This window comes from Spea bombifrons, chromosome 5 (genome assembly GCF_027358695.1).
Source record: "Spea bombifrons isolate aSpeBom1 chromosome 5, aSpeBom1.2.pri, whole genome shotgun sequence".
NCBI classification, from domain to species: domain Eukaryota; kingdom Metazoa; phylum Chordata; class Amphibia; order Anura; family Pelobatidae; genus Spea; species Spea bombifrons.
In genome coordinates this window covers 38,161,985-38,182,254 of record NC_071091.1, presented here as the reverse complement: position 1 = coordinate 38,182,254, position 20,270 = coordinate 38,161,985, and the positions used below count along the sequence as shown (strand labels likewise).

The 20,270-nt window shown below is 38.8% G+C and overlaps 1 protein-coding gene across 1 annotated transcript in view; it reads left to right on the top strand.

The window, feature by feature from the left end:
* BBS9 (Bardet-Biedl syndrome 9) overlaps positions 1–20,270 on the top strand; it is a 220,222-nt gene that overhangs the window by 17,539 nt on the left and 182,413 nt on the right. The window lies entirely within an intron of this gene.

The window sequence follows — 20,270 nt, the reverse complement described above, 5'->3', positions numbered from 1 at the left end:
ACCAGTAAATATTAATTCATGTAAATTATTTTTTCATGTTTAATAAAAGCTATGATTGAGAAAAATATATTTTTTAAATTTCCTTTTATTTGCCAACCTGCCCCCCCCAGTTATGCCACTCTGCCCCCAGAAATGCTTTATACCCCCCTATTTGCCACTCTGCCCCATGATATGCCTTATACCCCTATATGCCACTCTGACATATAGGGGGTTAAAAGGCATATCATGGGGCTGAGTGGCATATAGGGGGTTAAAATGCATTTCTGGAGGTATATAGGCATATCATGGGGCTGAGTGGCATATAGGGGGTTAAAATGCATTTCTGGAGGTCCAGAAATGCATTTTAACCCCCTATATGCCACTCAGCCCCATGATATGCCTTTTAACCCAGCATGTACTGGCTGCCTTGGCTTGATAGGAGTGTGATTGCTGTTAGCAGTTTGATATATATATATATATATCAAACTGCTAACAGCAATCACACTCCTATCAAGCCAAGGCAGCCAGTACATGCTGGAACCTGGGGATGATAGTAGTGGGATTACAGCCTCCCTATGCCATGCTACAACCCCCACCCCCCTTACACATCCATGCTATCACACACAAACACATTTAAATACTCATTCATTCCATTAATCACACATACTTCACACATTAAACACACATTAATCACACATACTTACCCAAAAACCCTCCCCCACCCCCTTACCTGAACTGCAGATCTCTCACTCGAAGACTTCTGCAGGGGACCGGCTGTAGAGCAACTTCTCTGGCCCCGCCCCCAGAGGAGGGAGGGGGAGATAGAGCTCTGTGAGGACGCTGCAAGCTTCCTGTCCTCCTGCTTCTAACAGAAGAGACGCTGCTCGCGACCGGTAAGCAGCGTGGCCCCAGCAGACATTTTTTGGGGGGTCTGAGAAGACGACCCCGATTATAAGACGAGGGGTATTTTTCAGAGCATTTGCTCTGGAAAAAACCTCGTCTTATAATCGAGCAAATACGGTATTTTACTGAGCACATAGTGATAAATGAACTGGGATCCATTGACCTGCATGATTGGCTGTAGTACCTGTATTCAACCTGCAGGGGAGCTGCAGGGTATGGACAGACCCTCAAGGAGCTCTTTTACTTTGGACTGGGTGGGTACTGCCATTTTGTGAGAGACAGCCTTCCAAGCATGATTAACCCCATGACGTGCCAGGGACATCATTGGTCCCTAACTGTATGTTTTTCTGTGATGTTGTTGGTCATTAAGAGGTTAAATATCAGATTACTGCGAATAAAACATAGCAAACTAATATACATCTGTGCATTCACTTGGTCAGACCTAGGTGCCACCCATCTAAACCACCTTATGTAATAATGATAAGAGATTAAAATACAGATTGAGCATTCCTTATCTGTTATGCTTGGCACCAGAAGCATTTTGGATAACGGATCTGTTTTCTTACCTGTGTCTGCTCTGTTGTTCAGGCTTGTGCTCGCGCGCTCAGAGTGCTTCTGGTCTGTTGTTCAGGATTTCCCAGGGCACTTCTGGTCCCAAAAGGGGAGCAGAAGTGCTCTAGGGAAACCTGATCAATGGACCAGGGTGAAGCATAAACAATGGAGCAGACAGCAAAGAGAAGCTGAAAAGGAGGCAAGGAAATGATGTACTGATTACAGGAGAGATCAGACACCCTGTTCTTTTCACCTTTCAGTTGTGAGTTTTCCTTTTTGAACTTGCCTTACGCTTTTTACGCACACAAAATAGCATGAGCCTAGGTAAAACAATCGATCAGGGAGTTTAAAGTACTACCACAGTGTCTGGTACGAAATTACATAACAATAACAAAGCTGACATAAGTAAACTTGGGTGGCTTTCACATCCTGATTATGGCATTATTAAATAGTTTTACACCCCCCTATCAGCCTCCTGTATTATCACCTAAAGCTTGTAGAGACTCATTAACACAAAGAAAAAGTGCATGTCGATGTTGTGACATCTGAGGTATTGTTTAAAGTTTTATCACAGGCCACATGGCAAGTGGCTTCACATGCAAAAGTTTTAAATGTCTAGCCTTTGTGTATCAACATCTGTCTCTGGCAGGGTTCAGGGCAACTAGCAATTAGGTCCTTGGTGGGCTTGGTTATGAGTTGCTGTTGGCATGAGGTGACAATTTGACTGTTTAGTACCTAGCAGTACACCTGTAGGAATCTATTGTAGAATGCCAACTTCTCTGTTTCCCCTTCCAGTGTGAAATTACCTAAACCGTCATCATTTACAAAAGCTCACGTTGGTTATCCTTGTTGGGAAACAGGACTGCTGCGGTTGTACATTCATGTTGAGTCCAGGGAGAGCTTTGAAGCCCAATTGAAACTCTTTATTTTCTAACTTATCTAGAAGGCTCACAGGTATTGTCTAAGATATCATCATAGTTTAAGTTAGATTTGGGTTGTAAAAAGGTTGGAAGCCAGATATCTCAGTGTGAGGGTGTTCCGCAATATAGGGCTGATATGATTTCCAGTAATCGATCAGTTTGGATTTGCTGCCTCATTGATACTTTTAGGACAACAGTCCATTACCTATCCTCGAATATCAGTTGGGTACCATATTCTACTTTACTCCCTGCGATTCCACCCCACCATCATTGGCAAGCTTGATTCGGTGTGCTGGCCTATTCCATAAAGGTGTCATTACTTTGCTAAGGATCTCAGAACCTCTGTAAGCTTCAGGGATAACAGCATATCGGGCAATAGGACTTGCTTAACCCCCTCATAGTCTTCTCTGGGAATGTAGACAGCACTGCCTGAGAGCAGACACATTTTGACCAACCCATTTGAGTTTATATGATGCCACTCAGTCTTGCAAATATTCATTTGGCGCCTGGGATTTGTCAAGCCCGTGTGTGTGTGTGTGTGTGTATATATATAATATAATATGGAGCACATACATTTGTTTTTTAAATGACAATCTCATCCTGTCTCATCTTATAAAGCTAACAAAATGCATGATGTTCAATAAACTTTTTTTTTTAAACTACAACTTTCCGTGGATATATTTTTAATGTAAAATCTGTATTGAAAATTGGTAATAACAGATCAGATTGGCAAAAATTGTAAGAATAAACAAAAGTATATATTTTCCAGATGCTCACATCAAGGTCAATAATACAACCACAAGTTTTGTTTTTTTTTTAAATTCATTTATTAGTGCAGAGCGTCACAGACAAGTTTGAAAAGATGGATTTTTTTTAAGCACTTTTTAAAAACATTTTGTTACAGCAAATACAGCATCTGATTATGAATCTCTCCAAAATTAGCTGCTTAAAAGAAAAAATATAATACATATGAATTTCCAAAGTCTCCTAAATAACACAATGCCACATGTGTATTACATTACATAATGAAATGGTCACAACATCCCCCAAATCATGGGTGCGCAAAGTGGTTTCAAGCTAAAAAATGTTTACAGTTGAACCAAAAGTTCCACACCTTGTGATTTTGGAGGGAATAACTACCCATAGACCTCAAAAAAATCTCCCACAACCTCCTGAACGTACATACCCTGGGAGGGTCAAAGACACCACAATTACTTTTCTAGATGACTACAACAACAAATCAAAGAACAAAGAATCTTTGGGGGCGGGGGGGCTTCCTCAACTTTTTAAAAAACGACAAAAAACACAAAACATTAATCTCTCTCCTCCTAAGCACATAGATATCCAATGTGTGTGGTATGTCAGTGTTACGTAGTCACAAGTAATGGGTGCAGAATGTGTCTCAGAGGAGACTTTGGTGTAGGGTAGGACACTGTGTCCCCTCAAGAGAAAGTCCATCAGTCTCAGAAGACTTCATCATGCTCCAACCCTTTCAACTTCGGGTTAAGCTTTTCGTTCAAGTGGCTGTGGGAATTCCTGATGATCCTCTGAGACCTGGGACAATCTCTAATGGTGCACACACAGGATAGTTGTGACAAGCCATAGTCAAGAAGTCAGAGTTGGGGGTAATCGATATCCGAGCCATGATCAGATACCTGGGAGTTCTCAGTATCAGGATGCCAGAGAACAGTCGGAGTCAAGCAAGGCCAAACAATCAAACCATGCAAGTAAATGGAGCCCAGCTTTCTAATCACACTGTAATTAGTAAAATATAAAAAAAAATAAAAAAATGGAAAGAATAAAAATGTGGTAACATTTAAAAATAAAGATACCAGGAGTGGCAAATTTATACCTGAAGTACAATGTGGTGGTAGAATTAGTGCATGGAAAGGTCAAAATACCTGCATTTGGAATACCCTGGGGTGTCTAGTTTTCAAAAATATATGATTTGATGGGGATAAATTGAAATGACCGTCTTCGTGGGCAGTACTACCAGATAGTTTGATAAAGGGTGGTAGTAGAATTAGTGCATGTAAATGGTTAAAATACTAGCATTTGAAATACCTTGGGGTGTCTAGATTTCAAAAATATATGGTTTAATGCGGGTAAATTGCATTGGCCGGATTCAAAGATGTCCGAAATAGCACATGGGGCAGAATGTCAAGATTTGGGAAAAAAAATGGTTTTGAAATAGAAAAACGCTACTTGTACTTATTGTCCTATAACTTGCAAAAAAAAGCAAACAAACATAAAAACATTGGGTATTTCTAAACTCAGGACAAATAGTAGAATTTATTTATCTGGAGTAAAGATGAGTAACATTTTTTAAATGAAAGTTAAAAAATTCATTTTTTTCAATTTTACATCATTTTTTTTTTTTTTTTTACATCATTATTTTTTTTTATAAGAAATTAGATGATACGATAAAAAATGGTATCTAAAGTCTCATCTGCTAAGATCATAATTACCAGCGTGTGCATGCCTTCCTAAATTGCCACTCACTTTTTTTATTTTCAAAAATATTTAGGGGTTATTTGGTAACTAGGCATCTGGAAGTGTGTTTAGTGTTTTGCCGAACAAAATGTTCACAGATTATTTATGGATATATTTTGATAACAGAGGCACTTACCTGAGACTTTAGGTTTGAATCATGAATGGATCTATAATATATATTGGTTAGGAACATGTAGTTACTTGTCTGCCTACACAGCTGGTACATGGTGTCTTTGAAGAACAGGAGCTTGGGCTTGGTTTACAGAGTACATGTTTCCATGTGGGTAACATGAGATGACAGCATCTAGTGTTCATTGTTGCTTTATATATTCTGTCAGTCAACAATGTATGGGACATTGTCTAGCATATAATATGTTCATTTGGTATTTCAAGAAAAAGGAACAAACACAAAAGGTCACAGAGGGAAGGAAAATTAGAGGAAGTAAAAACCAGCAGCATATAAAGGGCAGAAAAATGACTAGAAAACTGTCTGAATTAGTTTTACTTTCATTACAAATTTTGCCGAAAGGGAAATTTTGGGCAGTGTTAAAACAAAGAGTGTTTTATACAGACGGAAATGTTTCCCCCCCCCCCCCCCCCGTTTACAATGAAACATAACATATGCGTAAACCATACTGGCTGGTAACAAGAAACCTTATAAGAAGACAGGGCAGTACTTAAGTTTTCCACAATTCTACAAGGAACTGTTTTATTAGGTGCTAGTAACAAAAATAAAAAAATAAACAGATTTGTGTGCTCCGAGGTTAAATAGTTCTTACTGTTGTATTTTAAATTCAGCCCTTTTGTGCATCCTGGCTCTGATTGATCAGTCACTTATAATAAAACTTGATGTTTAAGCATTGCTTTTCAGTGGTCGGTGAAATGACAGATTTGTTTAATCCTAAATTTATTGGAGTTAACATTATTTAACAGATGTACAATAAAATCTTTTTTAAATCACTTTTTTCCTTCAAATTAAAATTCTATAAGCTTGAGAACTTTTAGTGTTTTGAACTAAATTCATAAGTTATGATACTGTGATACTGTGCCTTTGGAGTTTTTTTTATTTGTTTTTAGAACTGAGGAATAAAAGGATTGGTTTTCATTCACTATAATTTTTTCTTATAATATTACACTATGATTATGTGTTTGTTTTATTTTGATGTAATTGTGCCTTGATTTATGAAGACCAGTTTGTACTCTGCCTATTAATGTATCTGGGGGGGGGGTACGTCTTGCCCCCTGCTTGTAGCCATGCACACATAGAGGGGGAGCTCTGGGCAACCAGCCCTAGAAGCGTTGCCTCTCTTGGTTCCCAGGTCACTTTCCTCTTTCTCTGAGCATACGGTGGCATTTGGTCATGTCCACTCCCCACCCGCTTCATCTTCTACGCCCAGCACCATTTAGGTATATCTGAGTTTAGTCCCTCCTCTGAGTGCCACTAGCCCTGATACCTCATGGAGTCACTCAACCAGAAGAGGAAGAGCTCAGAGTAGCCCACACTGGGAAGTTTCCAGGTATGCCTTTATGCCATTCCTACAGGAGCTCCGTAATATAATGGCCGATGTGATGTGAAGAAAGAATTTCCACAATGGCCATTATGAGAGATCTAGTATAGACTTGCTCATGTAGAGTAAACTCTTTATAAAACAAGGTGTATACGTTTGTATTGGCTGAAAACTATTAAGTACAATATACAAACAATGTCACTTATTATAATTCTATTTTACCAGCATAATGTTTTTTTAATCAACTCTCTCCATTAATGCACATTTATGACACCACAACAATGGACGCGTATGGCACCTCAGTTATTTATGCAATTAATTAGGCAAGACTACCTAAGGCTAATTCAACTACATATTAATGTCTATGTATTTAGAATGTGATGTAATGGTCAGGTGTCCCAATACTTTGGTCCATATAGTGTGTGTGTGTGTATATGTATATGTGTATATGTATATATATATACAGTTGTGCTCAAAAGTTTGCATACCCGGGCAGAAATTGTGAAATCCTGCCATTGATTTTGAAAATATGACTGATCATGCAAACAAAAAAAACTGCCTATTATTTAAGGCTAGTGATCTTAGTATAGTATAGTAGGTTGTAAAAAAGACTTCAGACCATCAAGTTCAACCTTTCACACATACCCAGTTCTAAAGTTGATCCAAAATAATGCAAAAAAAAAAAAACCCAACTTGGGGCAATTACCAATTATGCCACAGCAGGGGAAAAAAAATCCTTCTTGATTCCATAGTGGCAATCAGATTGCTCCCTGGATCAACTTGCTAATACTACTGTCCTTATCATGTGAAGTTATTTATTATTACATAGCTGTTCGGCTTATTCTAAAATTATAATAACAGATATCACCCAAGTGGCCCCGATCAAAAGTTTACATGTACTTGAATGTTTGGCCTTGTTACAGGCACACAAGGTGGCACACACAGGTTAAAATTGCAATTAAAGGTTAATTTCACACATTTCATTGTTTTTTTTTCTTTGTTGCCATGTTTTTTTTATGATTGTGCCATTTTGTTGTAACCTACATTTGATTATGAATCCCATAAGACATAAAATAATTTTAAAAAAAACGGTACATATATTACCAGTTTTCCAAGGGTAGGCAAAACCACTTTTGATCACAACTGTGTGTATATATATATATGTATGTATATGTGCGTATATACATACATACATACATACATACATACATACATACATACATACATACATTCACTCACTCACTCACTGGGCACTTTAGTAGGTATACCTGTTCGTGCAAATAGCCAATCAGCCAATCACATGGCAGCAACTCAATGCACTGTAAACATGGTCAAGACAACTTGCTAAAGTTTAAACCGAGCATCAGAATGGGGAGGAAAGGGGTTTTAAGCGACTTTGAACGTGGCATGGTTGTTGGTGCCAGAAACTGCTGATCTACTGGGATTTTCACGCACCACCATCTCTAGAGAATGGGTCAAAAAACAGAAAATATCTTGTGAGTGGCAGTTGTGCGGACGAAAATGCCTTGTTGATGTCAGAGGAGAATGGGCAGACTGGTTTGAGATGACAGAAATGCAACTGGAACTCAGATAACCACTCGTTACAACCGAGGTATTCAGAATACCATCTCTGAATGCACAACACATTGACCCTTGAAGCAGATGGGCTACAGCAGCAGAAGACTACACCGGGTGCCACTCCTGTCAGCTAAGAACAGGATACCTGAGGCTACAATTCGCACAGGCTCACCAAAATTGGAAAATGGAAGACTGGAAGAATGTTGCAATGTCTGATGAGTCTCGATTACAGCTGAGACATTCAGATTGCAGAGTCAGAATTTGGCGTAAACAACATGAAAGCATGGATCTTATCCTGCTTTGTATCAACGGTTCAGGCTGGTGGTGGTGTAGTGGGGGACATTTTCTTGGCAGTACCAATAGAGCATCATTTCAACATGATAGCCTACCTGAGTATTGTTGCTGAGCATGTCCATCCCTTTATGACCACAGTGTACCCATCTCAAACTGGTTTCTTGAACATGTCAATGAGTTCACTGTACTCCAATGGCCTTCACCATCACCAGATCTCAATGCAATAGAGCACCTTTGGGAAGTGGTCGAAAAGGGAGTTTCGCATCATGGATGTGCAGCCGACAAATCTTCAGCAAGTGTGTGATGCCATCGTGTCCATATCTCTGAGGAATGTTTCCAGCACCTTGTTGAAAGTATGCCACGAAGAACAAAGGCAGTTCTGAAGGCATAAGTATAAAGTATAAATAAAGCGGCCAGTGTGTGTGTGTGTGTGTAATATATATATATAACGATTATTTTAATAATCGATTAATCGGATTAAAAATCGGATTAAAAAAATTCAATTTTTTTATTTAAAATAATGTAATAAAAAACGTACAATTTACACTTCCATCTCTTTATCGCAATGGCATTTCTCTATTCACCTTCTTATTTTACTGACATAATAATAAAAGCTACAAGAACCCAAACACAGTGTTTCTCAAACTAGGTTTTAATACAAAGTTATTAGTAAATATTAATTCATATGTTAACTATTTTTCGTATTTAATAAAAACTATAAGAAAAAAGCCTTGTTTATATTTTATTTTATTTACCAAACTGCCCCCCAGTTATCCACATCTGACCCCCAGCTTGCCACTCTGCCCCCAGATATGCCTTATACCTCCTATATGCCAGAGATTCCACTGTGCCCCCTGATTTGCCACTGTGTCCCTGGTATGCCTTATACTCCTTATATGCCAGTGATATGCAACTGAGCCCCCTGATATACTTTTTACCCCCAGATATGTCTTATGCCCCCCTGATATGCCTAATATCGATATGCCTTATACCCCCTAAATGACACTGTGCCCCTTGATATGCCTTTTAACTTCCAATATGCCACTCGCCCCCATTTATGCCTTATACCTCCCTATATGCCACTGTGCACCCTGATATGCCACTCCGCCCCCTCATAAATGCCCTGCACCACCCTGAAATTCATTATACTCCCTGATTCACCACTCTGCCTCCCCCAGATATGCCACTCTGCCTCCCTGAAATGCATTACAGCCCCATACACCACTCTGCTACCCTGAAATTCATTATACCCCCATACACCACTCTGCCTCCTTCCCCCTCCCATACACCACTCTGCCTCTCTCCGCCCTCCCATGCACCACTCTGCCTCTCTCCCCCCTCCCATACACCACTCTGCCTCTCTCCGCCCTCCCATGCACCACTCTGCCTCTCTCCCCCCTCCCATACACCACTCTGCCTCTCTCCCCCCTCCCATACACCACTCTGCCTCTCTCCCCCCTCCCATACACCACTCTGCCTCCTCCCCCCTCCCATACACCACTCTGCCCCCCCCTCCCATACACCACTCTGCCTCCCCCCCATACACCACTCTGCCTCCTGTCAGCAACGGAGGTTCACAAGACACCAGGGAGCCGGGTAGAGAGGCAGAGTGGTGTATGGGAGGGGGGCTCCCATACACCCCTCTGCCTCTTCCCCCCTCCCATACACCACTCTGCCTCTCTCCCGACTCCCTGGTGTTTTGTCAACCTCCGTTGCTGACAGGCTCTTTCACTGCAGCTTCATAGAAGCCCCAGCATAAGTGAAGGGCAGTAACAGAGGCTGTCTGTGCGCATCGTGCAGACCCCCACCAGCTGACAGAGAGGATGATCCTCTGCAGGAGACCTCGATTCTCTGTCAGCCGGTGGGGGTCTCCACGATGTGCACAGACAGCCTCCGTTACTGCCCTTCACTTCCGCTGGGGCTTCTACATCATGTGATGCTGCCACTGTATCGTAGGAGAAGTGGAGGGGAGAGGCGGAAGTTGTCTGTGCGCATCGCACAGACACCCACCGGCTGACAGTGAGGGGAATCCAGGTCCCCTGCAGCGTTGCGGGGGATCTGGATTCTAGTGTTATAATCGGATCTCTGAGGTCAGATTATATAAGAAGAGGAGTTTTTCAGAGCATTTGCTCTGAAAAAAACCTCTTTTTATAATCGATAAAAGTCGATTCAACTAATCGATAATGAAAATCGTCAATGATTTTCATTATCGATTATCGATTTTATCGATTAGTTGTTTCAGTCCTAATATATATATATATAATGTTTGTATAGTTGTCACCTAAACATAGCAAAAGTTGAAAATTGGGCCAATGTCCCACAAGGAAAAATGTGCCCCAACTCAAAAACTGATTAAAGGCACTCAAAAGATTAAAGGATTATTGACACTGCGATTTGCAAGGGGTGTGTGGAGGGGTTGATTTCATGATGTACTCTATCATGGTGCTGTGTTTTCATCAATTTTAAGCACTGCATAATTAAGTGTTAACCCCTTAACGACAATCCCCGTACATGTACGGGGTTGCCGTGCAACGGGTTAACGACAATGCCCGTACATGTACGGGCTGCCGTTAAATAGCTGCATCGCCGCGATCGCGGCGTTTTCGCCGCGATCGGCGGCTTTGCAGCATCCACGGAAGCCTCACAAGTGAGGCTGACCGTGGATCCGGGGAGGGCAGCCCTCGGCAGCCCTCCCCGGAAGAAAAATGGCCGCCGCCGCACCGATCATCAAAGATCGCGGCGGCGGCCGGCTAAAGCTGCTTAGGAAGCGATCGGAATCGCTTCCTAAGCATAAACTGTGTTACTGACATGCCTCAGTATCGAGGCATGTAGCAACACAACCCCCCGACCCCCGATCGCCTTGTGATTGCTCCGAGGAGCAACCACAAGTGCCATCCTGTGAATGACGTTGCCGTCATTCACAGGATGGCATTAACAATAGATATGAGTTCACAGAGGGTCAATCCAGACCCTCTTGAGAACTCTCGAGCTCCTCCTGCAGGTTGAATGCAGGTACTGCATCCAACCATGCAAGGTCAATGGAGCCCAGCTCACTAACGAGAGTGACTAGTAAAAAAAAAAAATAAAAAATAAAAAAAAAATTAAAAAAAAAATTAAAAAATGTCAAAAATATGGTAACATGTAAAAATACCCATTGTCACCAAAAAAAAAAAAAAAAGTTTTTAATAAGCAAGTCCTAAAATTTTTTATCTTTACAAAAATTCCATTATGGAAAGAGTTAAAATATTGGCATTACAAATGCCCATAGGGTGTCTAGTATTAAAAAATATATGATTTGATGGGGTAAATTGAATTGGCCGGGTTCAAAGATGTCCCAAATATGGGACATGGGGCAGATGTCTAAATGGCAAAAAAATACACACCTCACAAAGGCGGCCTTTTACCTCCCAAATAACCCAACAAACCCATGCATGGGGGGTATCGCTGCGCTCAGGAGATGTTACTGAACACATATTGGGGTGTTGTGTGACACGGACATACACCAGGAGCGATAAATTTATACCTGAAGTACAACATGTGTGAAAAAAATACAAAAAGAATTACTACCATAAAGTTTCACAAAGGGTAGTGGTAAAATTAGTGCATTGAAAGGGTTAAAATACCAGCATTTCAAATACCTTGGGGTGTCTAGTTTTTAAAAATATATGATTTGATGGGGTAAATTGCATTGGCCGGCTTCAAAGATACCCGAAATGGCACATGGGGGGAAGAATTACCAGATTTGGAAAAAAAGTTTTTGAAATGGCAAAACGCTACCTGTACTTATTGCCCCATAACGTGCAGAAAAAAGCAAAAAAACATAAAAACATTGGGTATTTCTAAACTCAGGACAAATAGTAGAATCTATTTAGTAGGTTTTTTCATTAGTTTTTGCAGATGAGTAAAAGTTTTCTGTTTAAAAAGTGAGAAAAAGTAATTTTTTAACAAAAAATCCCCATATTTTATCATTTTTTTTATAGTAAATTAGATGATATGATAAAATGAATGGTATCTAAAGAAAGCCCTGTTTGTCCTGAAAAAAACAATATATAATATGTGTGGGAGCATGAAATGAGAGAGAAGAAAATCACAGCTAAACAGTAACACTGAAAAACGTTAAAAGAGCCATTGTCCCACAATATACTACGAGTAAAAACCCCTATTGTCCTTAAGGGGTTATAGAGAGTTTTTAATATATATATATATATATATGTTTGGAATAAAAACTTGATAGAAATCTATATCAAGCCATACAAAGAATCCAGATGCCTTGTTTTATGATTGTTTTGGAAATTCTACAAAAAAATGAATACATTGCAGATTATTTAAAAAATCTTTGGGATGTGACCCGAAAGCATTTTCATTTTCAATTTCAATATGATATAGAACATTTTTCAACATTTACCTGATTATGAGCTTGCTGCATTTGCATTTACCATGTGAATTTCTAGGATGTTGTGGGATTATGATATAGGAGCAGGGACAAATGATTCACCCTCCCAAATTTGTAGATTTGTTTGTTTTATATGTATATGATTCTACATTTTATATGCTTGAAATAAATCCCTTATGCAGTCAAAATTAACAATTTGCCTTACATATATCTTCTAAATCACATTGCTTTGGTTGAAAACCATAGTATATGATATCATGCATATGAAAGGTAGAATAACATGGTGTGCCAACAAATCAAATGCACTTATCAGTGTAATTTGTGATACAGTTACCAACTATGTCATATCTGTTGTACTAGATGCCGATACATGAACTCTGATGTATGATACCACATCGAGTAAAGGCAGAATATTGAGGGGTGGCGTATTGTTGACCTAGATGATAGTAGTTGCCCAATGATATCACAGTTAAAATATTTTTGTACATTTCTGAAAATGATGGAGTCTTTACATACTTAAGTACACATACTGACTTTCAATATTTGTGCTTAAGACACTGTTTACAACAATGATACAAGCACATGTAGAATATGCAGAATGGGTAGCTTTATTTATGTAAGGTTCCACCATTGCAAGTTATGTTGCTGTTTTGAGAAGTATGTGTGGATTAGGAAAACATTTCCTTTTAGTTTGACTGTTAGGAAAACCTTCTGTATTCGGTTTGTTGTCCAGTGCTTTTGTCTGTATGCAAATCTTTTAATAGAAACGACGAGGGACTGGACTTTTTAGTTAAGTTCATGGAATATATGTTTTTTCTGAATTGCTCTAACAGTGTTATTATCTAGGAGTAAGTTTAGGCTGCAGACCAACAGTAGCTACCGGTTCAAAGTAACACATGCTGGCAGCATGATATGTCTCTAGAGGCCACGATTGAAGTAAATGATTCCATCTCATCTGTTGAAAGTCAAAACAGGTTATATTTTCACTATATAAATATGTCAGTGACAAAGCCAGCTGGCTTCTACATGCGCTTCTGAAATGGACATTTCTGGCTGTGACAGTTCCACAATAATTTTAGCTGAAATACATACATAAACAGCTATTCAAAACACAACCAAAGGAAAATAGGATGGGTCCAAACACATTTTGGTTAACAATTAATGTTCATGCTCCTCCCTGAATGCTTATATACAATACTGTTCAATAGTTTAGGGTCACTCAGCTGTTTTCATGGAATAACCATTAGAAAACCCTTTTGTAATATGTTCAATTAGCCATTTTAACTTAAACTTGGATTAGCTAACACAACATACGATATGGTACGCAAGATGATGGTTGCTGGTAATGGGTATACCTATGAATATATTAGGTTAAAAATCAGCCATTTCCATGTACAATAGTGTTATACTAATTTAACCCTCTTCAACAATATTAACACAGCATACTACGTCATACCCCCTTTTTTTGATAAAGGAAATGACAATTACTACACTAACCCTTGTATCTGACTCCAGTGCAGTGATCTGCACTAAGGCTTGTACTTGTTCCACAGATTCTAATACATTCACCCCTAACAGAAGGATGTAAGATTAATACGCGCACAAGCTAATGTCCCAAGTCACTTTAATAGACATGTTTACATTTGCTAAATTATCTTGGCCCTTCATGAGAATCTTGCTGTGTAAGCCTGGTGGGTAGGGTGACTGCATTTTATTTCTGCCATTCAGGGACACACTATGAAGCCCATGAGATCACACACACAGATGTGTGTATATATGTGAATGTGTATATACGCATTAGACATGCATTTTTAACTATACAATATGTACTTATCTCTTTGAAGTAAAGACTATGATTCAAATATGACTTCAAAATAACAGCTGAACTTTGCAGTTTCTTTAATATTAGACCCTGCTGCCAATACATTTTATATTGAAAAAAAATTGGACCCTACGCAAGCATTTCCTTGGGCCCCGCTCCATGCTCCCTAGCATGCAATCACTCCCTCCACTCCTGCACCACAAAATTGGTATAGATCAAATAAACAACACAAAACAGCACTTGCATGTGTAGGTCAACTGAATAAGACATACAAACCAACAGAACTACATAATAAATAATGTATAGCAGGGATAGATCAACACACAAACTCAGCTTTGCATGTATAGATCAATTGAAATTCACATGTGAACTCAGCACTGAAGGCACTTCAATTCCGGGACAATGACTTAAAGTCCCATTAAGGAACTGTCCCGGGCAATTCGGGACGTGCGGTCACCCTACTGGTGGGATTTCAACATTTTATTCGCTTGAAAAAGACCTCATTGTGAGGTCGAAATGTTGTTTTTTTTGTCTCAATAAATCTGCCTGACGTTGGAACTCTTGAGGGCCTGGAGCCTTTGTTTACCTAATGGATTTACTGGGGAACTGGCCCTTCCTGGCACAGTTAACCCCCTTTAGTCCCCTATGGACGTACCGGTACATCCAAAAAACGCAGGGATATCCTGTCCTCCGATGAGGCTTAGATGCTGCGATCTCTATGCAGGTCTGTGAGGACCTGCATAGAGATCACAGTGTGATCGGTGCAGGGGGATCGCGGGGAGGAGAGTGAGAAACCATGAAAAGGAGAAAATAAAATGGTTATTGATTTAAAAAAAAAATTTAAAAAAATCATTAAAATAATATAAATAATAATAATAAATAAAGTGAGCTAAGTAATGTAATTGTGACATCACTGACATTAATAACATGTTCAAGAGGTCCCTAAGAGGACCTCTAACCATTTAAAATAAAAAAATAAAAATAAATATATATATATATATATATATATATAAAATAAAAAAATAAAAAATATATATGAAAAAGGATAATAATAATAAAAATGTAAAAAACTTTATATCCCATTGCCCTAGCACATCTACCCAGTATAACCCTCCTGCCCCCGTTCACAAACCCCAAACCTGTTAAGCCATAAGCATAAAAATTCTACAAAAAATGTACACCTTATAGTATGGTCCCTATAAGTGCTGGGAAACTATGGAAAATCTATACAAATTAGATATTTCTGAAATCAGGACACCTGACTTGATAAACTTGGAGGGGATTCTCCATCACTTTACCTAATTTCGCTAGTTTTTACTAAATTTCTCATTCTAAATTTTCAGCTAATCATCCAACTATGGTATCAAAAGAAAGCTGTATCTCTCCTTGAAAAAACAATATATAGTTTACATGGGTACACTATCCGCAGGAAACGAGGAACCGACATGGCACAATTGCTCCGGGACGTGAGGTACCAAAAACCCCTGGGATTGAAGGGGTTAAGCACCTGGGTTCCCTTGGAGTGTGCAGATTCCTCATTCTGGTTAAACATTTTATTCACAGCATTAAGTCATATCAAAAGAAACAATTTATGTGATTTGCCTGATGAAAATATATGCTTGCTTTGGAAAGCTCTGTGCAAACAAAGCTTGTGATATGTCAACAAAACAAGATGCCTTTCGTGGAGTGTATTTGGGAAGTTCCCAGCTTTTCTGATTGGCTGCTTGTTTAACACCCATGAGGTATTAACATCATGAGCTCAAAAAGCTTTTGAAATATCATATGAGACCAAATCGAAACCCTTCTTGCGATAACAATATGTATTTCATGTGTTCACACAGTTTGTTGTGCGTTGTTAGGACTTGCATTGAATGGTGATGACAGAGTAGTCAAATATAAAATCTGTGAGAGGTGGTGTATATGGATGTTTTAAAGCATTTGGAATTACACCAACAAAATCGAAATCTTTGTTTTTAAGTTTTATTTACCTCATGCGGGTTTTTAAAAATGTACGTTTCAGATTATTTTGGGAACTTGAGGATATATGTTAAGGATTCTAAATTTATACACAGTATTTGCTTGATTATAAGATGACCCCCCCCCCCAAAAAAAAGTGAATATTAATTTAGAAAAAAAAAAGAAAAAGCCAGAATATAAGACTACCCTATAAGAAAAAAGTTTTATTAGTAAATATTAATTCACATGTAAACTATTCTTTCAACTATTTTGAGTTGGAAATTTCTGGGATACCACTTGAAGCATTCATTGTGTGGCTGTTTCAATTGCTTTTGTTTGATTTGTTCATTGCAAACAGCAAAGTTCTAACTGTATCTGTATATATATGCATGTGTGTACACACACACACACACACACACACACACACACACACACACACACACACACTGCAGTGAAAAAGGATTTGCCCCTTCCCAATTTCTTCTGTTCTTGTTTATTTGTCACGTTTAAATGTTTCATATCATCCAACTAATTTTAATATAAGACATAGACAATGTAAGTAAACACAAAATAATCTTTTGTCTGTATAATACCAACATATTCTGTGCAGCTGTAGAGTAGGTTACGCAGACAATAGTACATAGTTGCTGACAGAGACAAAAGCTATGGCAGGCTGAGGCTATTTGACCTTATAGTCTACAGATTTCTTTTGAACTCTAATGAGTAACAGATACTGTATGGTAGCAGTTAACATAAGGTAAGATAACTTCATTAGACATAGCAACAATGGTTTGTTTACTTTATAGTGCTGAATATGATAATTTTTTACTGGATTTTCCGAGTGGCTGGTCAGTAGTTTGCATTCAGCATTTATACCTTTCTTTGATATTTGTAATTGATACAACCTGTCTGAAATACCTACCTATCAATGAAAGTATTACACTTAAATGAAACGTTCACCCCAAATGTGTCTCCATTCCCAGGCATTTTGCCATATTTTCTGCCAGCCTTATGGTTTTCAGTAAGTTACATGTTGTAGTTAACTTGATTATTCTATCTGATGTCTGAACTATTTATTTAAATATTTCTTTTTTACTTAATGGAGTGGTTAGGGTGGAGGACCCTGTCAATCTGCCAGTTTTAAATAGGGTTTACATCTATTACTCATGGTCTGGCTTTTATGGTCAGTGAGTCATGTTGCCAAAGGCTGAGGTGGTTGGTGCCACGAGAATTCTGTATTTTTATAGAACACTCTAAGCTTGTTGAGAAGGAAAGAAATTGTTGCTGTGGTGTCTGGCACAGTGCCATTGTTCCTGATAAGCTTCTTTTGGGGCTCATTTCAAATCTCTACACTTTTGGCCTTCAATTTCTCATTTTAGCAATAAAACAACTTATTCCGACACTACTGGATTCCAGCGAATATCAGATTAAGCCTTGGTAATTTGTGACACATTCATGGAAAACGTTGTTCAATGCTTTCCATGGAGTGTTGTCGCTGTATCCAAGTGACCACTCTGGACTATGAGTTTGAAACTTGGCAACCCCGTTTCTGCCGCAAAATTTCCATTTAAAGTTTTTTCTTAGAAAGAGCACCAGTCATTGTTACAATGTAGCTCTCCTTATAGAACATTGTCTTTTTCAGGTTTGTCACTACCAAGGTGAAATAATGAATTGTAAATACATTTGACATGTATTTTCCCTGTCCTCACAATCTGTACCAGTTTCCACAGCCATTTCAGCGATTTTCTTAAATTTGGGGGGGGGGTGGCATGTGATGGTGTTCGGGTCATTAAAGGTATAGTGCTTACAACTCTCTGAAATATCAGTAACAGTTTTTATTATTCAGTGCAAAACCTGTGAATACAAGGAACACACTTTAGCAAGACTGACTTGCTGATGTTCAGTATAGTCCTGATGGAGTGAGTGAAATCCATGAAATATGTTGAGGTATATCGTAATTAGAACTGATAAAGGTATCCCAAACAATTTTTCAGATTTGTCATACCTTATGGGGCTAGATCTTCCTAATATATAGTGATGTCAAAGAGCTTAAATCAGAGGTCTCTTGCCTAAGCTTACTTTAATGAATAAATTATTCTCAATTAAAAAAGGGACTTGGTTAGATAAATCCATCTTAATATACAAAGGTTAAAGCCTTCTTCAACCAGGCCAATACTTGCACGCAACTTTCAGTCTAGGGTTTTAAGGCATGAATAAAACACAGTAGTAAGCACTGACTTGTATGACAAACTCAAACAAAATGATGCATAACATTAATCCTAACTGTGCTAGTGGGAAGTAACACTGTGAGCAACCCACTAAAGCATGGGTTGTTATGTTGCTTTCTGATCAGACACCATGTAGGCCTTCTGCAGGAACCCAGGCAGAATTTGGCAACAATACTTTAAAATGTTCTTTTAATTACACAGTTTTATTGTAATGATATGTGAAATATCAACTAAAAATTATAGACATGCAGCTGCTTGCAAACTCTAATTAAAATAGGCCATTTAATAAAGCGTTGCCATCTTTTGATCGGCATCAAGGACCATGTCTGGCCCCTCCCCGGAGCAGCAGACGCCTATTTTAAAAGAGTTTAGGAGGCGATCAATGAGGCATTCAGCAATCAATGAGGCATTCAGCGACACCAAACACTCACCCCAGGATGCGCTGTGACCGGTGGTTGTGACCACTGGAGAGTGGTCACAACCGCCACTGCGAGTGATTTTGCCACTCGCAAGATGGCAGCGTGTCCTGGAAAAAAATAACAAAGTTGGAAAAGTTCGCCAGAGGGTCTCCAGACCCTCTAGAGAGCTCTGGCTCTACTTGCAGGTTGAATACAGGTACTGCATTTAACCATGCAAGTCAATGGAGCCCAGCTTTCTAATTGATTAGTAAAATATTTAAATAATAATAATTTAAAACAAAAATATGGAAAAAAAAAGTGGTAACATTTAAAAATAATTATGCATCAGAGTAACCAACCAGTTCTAGCAAAATATAAAAAAAGTCCAAAAAGAATAAAATAACAACAAAAAAAAAATTATTATGAGCAAGTGCTAAAATTAGCGCTGTATCTTCTCAAAAATCTTGACATGGAAAGAGTTAAAGTAAAAGCATTTCAAATACCGAAGGGGTGTCTAATTTAAAAAATTGAATGGTTTGATGAGGTAAATTGGAGTGGCCAGGCTCAACGATAGGGCATTGGCACTGGCTGGCCAAAATTGGGGGGGGAGCTCACTTCCCAAATGTGGCCTTTTAAACCCTCAAACACCAGACAAGCCCATGCATGTGTGATATCACTGTACTCTGGAGATGTTGCTGAACACACATTGGGGTGTTGTTTGAGAGTGATGTATACCTGGAGCTATGAATTTATACCCGAAGTAAAATTTGTCTGAAAAAAATACAAAACAAATTACTACCACAAACTTTGGCAAAGGCTGGTGGTAGAATCTCATGCATGGAAAGGGTACTACCATTTGAAATACCTTGGGGTGTCTAGTTTTTTAAAAAATATACAGTTTGATGGGATAAATTGAATTAGCTGGCTTCAAAGATGGCCCTATTAGGACATGTGGCATTTTACCTTCCAAACAACCCGACAAACCCATGCATGGGGGATATCACTGTACTCGGGAGATATTGCTGAACACATATTGGGGTGTTGTTTGATGTATACCAGGAGTTGTAAATCCATACCTGAAGCGCAATTTTAGTGATAAAAAAAAACCCACAAAATAAATTACTACCACAAAGTTTGACAAAGGCTAGTAGTAGAATTAGTGCATGGAAAGGGTTAAAATACCAGCATTTGAAATACCTTGAGGTGTCTAGTTTTGAAAAATATATGGTTTGATGGGGTAAATTGC